At 45.8% G+C, this 2,880-nt stretch overlaps 1 non-coding gene across 1 annotated transcript; it reads right to left on the bottom strand.

The window, feature by feature from the left end:
• Positions 1–2,400: 2,400 nt before the first annotated feature.
• Positions 2,401–2,472, bottom strand: trnad-guc. Its single transcript has one exon. It is a non-coding gene; the product is annotated as a tRNA-Asp (tRNA).
• Positions 2,473–2,880: the final 408 nt, after the last annotated feature.

Raw genomic sequence — 2,880 nt, 5'->3', positions numbered from 1 at the left:
GAATTTACATCTCAGGCCATTTACAACCCTGAATCAATGACAGATGGGGACTCTTAATTGAACTTGAGGAAGACCTAGGACTTAACCCCGAAGTGCCCAAGCTGTGCGACAGCTGCGATGGTCGGGAGGTTACGGCGTTGCACTTGAAATCCAGCGGGGGTCCCCATGCCGTTTCGACTCCTGCGTGTAGTGTGAGGGAATGTTTCTTTCCTGATGGCTTTGCTGGAAGAATGAGTGCACACTGTCCTCTAGTTCTCTTTTTGTATATGCTTGCCATGGCATTTACAGTTATATGTTACATGGTGGGAATTTGAACATATTTACAGTTATGTTACATGGTGGTGGTAGTCCCCACAGTTTATCAGTTTCCCTGATTCAGTGCCCGAACGGCCTGTGGGAAGAAGCTCCTCTTCCGTCTCTCTGTCTTGGTCTTCAGGGAGCGAAAGCACTTCCCTGACCTCAACAGAGAGAAGAGCCTATTGTTGGGATGGGTGGGGTCCTTCACAATCCTCCTGGCCTTGGTCTGGCACCGCTTGTAGTAGATGGTCTGCAGGTCAGGAAGTTCCGTATGAGTGATGCGCTCTGCTGAACGCACTACCCTTTGGAGTGTTTGTCTGTCCTGCTTGTTGCTGTTCCCAAACCACACTGTGATGTTCCCCGTGAGGATGCTCTCGATAGTGCAGGTGTAGAAGTTCCGCAGTACCTTGGAGGGCAGTCTGAAGTCTCTTAGGCGTCTGAGGTGGTAAAGACGCTGACGAGCCTTCTTTGCCAGGGAGTTGGTATGGCGGGACCAGGACAGGTCCTGCGAGATGTGAACACCAAGGTACCTGAAACTATCTACTCTTTCCACCGTGGTTCCACTGATCCTCACGGGTTGGTAGTGCCGCTCCTGCTTCTTGCTGCAATCCACGATCAGCTCCTTTGTGTCACTGACGTTTAGGAGGAGATTATTTTCCTGGCACCAGTTTTCCAGGTGTTTAATCTCCTCCAGGTAGGCCCTCTCATCGTTGTCCGAGATCAGGCCCGTGACAACGGTGTCGTCAGCAAACTTGACAATGATGGTGGAGCTGGAAGTGGCTGTGCAGTCGTAGGTGTACAGTGAGTAGAGCAGGGGGCTTAGGACACAACCCTGAGGAGCTCCAGTGCTGAGGGTGAGGGTGGATGAGGCACGGTTGCCCACCCGTACTGATTGTGGTCTGTCTGTTAGGAAGTTGGAGATCCAGTCGCACAGGGATGTATGCAGTCCTAGATCCTCCAACTTAGTAGTGAGCAGGGAGGGGATGATAGTGTTAAATGCTGAACTGTGTTACCCCGCTGCTGCGCTCCCTTCATTGGCTTCCAGTAGCTGCACACCTCAGATTTAAAATCTTGATGCTTGCCTACCAAGCCAAAAATGGGCCAGCCCCTTCATACATTGAGTTAATGGTCAAAGCCCGATTCGTAACCTCGCGTTCTTCGAACCTCAAGTATGGCTTGGCTTGAAATGCCATGCTTCAAGTCTCATGGAAGACAAGCGTTGAGACTATTTCCTGTCCTGGCTCACAGATGGTGGAATTAACTTCCGCTTGCTGTCCGGACAGCGGAGTCCCTTGCAGGCTTCAAACACAGACTGAAGACCCATCTATTCATGGAATATTTAAATGACAAATGACCCTGCTCCTTTATTGACAGAACTGAATTAGCACTTAATGTAGAGTATTATTTATTACACTGATGCTGTCTAACAAACTTTAGAACTTATTGTTTATTGCACTTATCATTGTTTAAGATAGACCTCATGCATTTTGTACTTCTAGGCAACAGCAGTGATCCCTGTATTTCTACAGTAATCTCGATCATTTCTATATTGGACTCCAACCTACTGTAATGACTAGGCTGTATTCTATGAGTAAATAACACAGCACCTTTGTAAGTCGCACTGGATAAGAGCGCCTGTTAAATGCCATAAATGTAAATGTAAATGTAACAAGTACATCTCAAGACTTGACACTCAAGTCCCGACACAAGTCAAAAGTGAACACGTACAATCCAAAGGCAAGATGCAGTTACCAAGTACTTCCCTTCAAGTCATAGTCAAGTCACCACATTTAATGTCTTACAATATTCGACACCAGTAAAGCATCTGATGTAGTTTATGAAATTGAAAAAATCTTTCCATCCTCTTAAGTCTCAGCCTTGGTTGTATGCAGGTTTTGTCACGCCTGCTTAGAGATAACATCACCAATGGGCACCAAATTCTCTCTAGGGTGCTTTATCAAAGGATTGATCTACAATGTGCGAGTGTCTTTATTCATCTATGTAGATGAATCTAGAGCAAACGTGGGCATAGGATTCAACTTTATCCTTCCTGAAAAGGGTGCCAAGTCAGAAGTTCCTCTGCAGTGCACTGAAGTAGGAACTCTCCCCGTCGGGGAATCGAACCCCGGTCTTCCGCGTGACAGGCGGAGATACTATCCACTATACTAACGAGGACAGCTACATGCCCGCCAAAAGAAACAGACTGAGATGTACACGTCCCACAGGTTTTGAAGTATTTTATGTCAGTGCGCCTAGAACAAAAAGGTTTTTAAACACATTCTGGTGATGTTGACCCAGTCTTCTTTCTCCTCTTTTAACAATGTCGGTGTGCTGGCTTATCATTTGTATTTCTTTTCCAATTCTTGTAAAAATGCAAAATATTCAAAGCATTTTGGCTATCCCTGTGTGCTAAACACGTGATTGCTCTACACTATGAGTTAGGTCATATGGAATATTTTTATCAGATTTGGCTTTGACTCTCTTTGCAATATGTTTGATTATTCTATTGCAAATTCCTGTACTGAGCTGCACTCTCTTGTCAACATTCAACTTAGGTCAAGCGATGTCCTGCACTAATTTATT

This window comes from Electrophorus electricus, chromosome 13, assembly GCF_013358815.1.
Source record: "Electrophorus electricus isolate fEleEle1 chromosome 13, fEleEle1.pri, whole genome shotgun sequence".
NCBI lineage: Eukaryota > Metazoa > Chordata > Actinopteri > Gymnotiformes > Gymnotidae > Electrophorus > Electrophorus electricus.
Note: the sequence above shows the minus strand (reverse complement) of the source record. Positions and strands in the feature narration are given on the sequence as shown.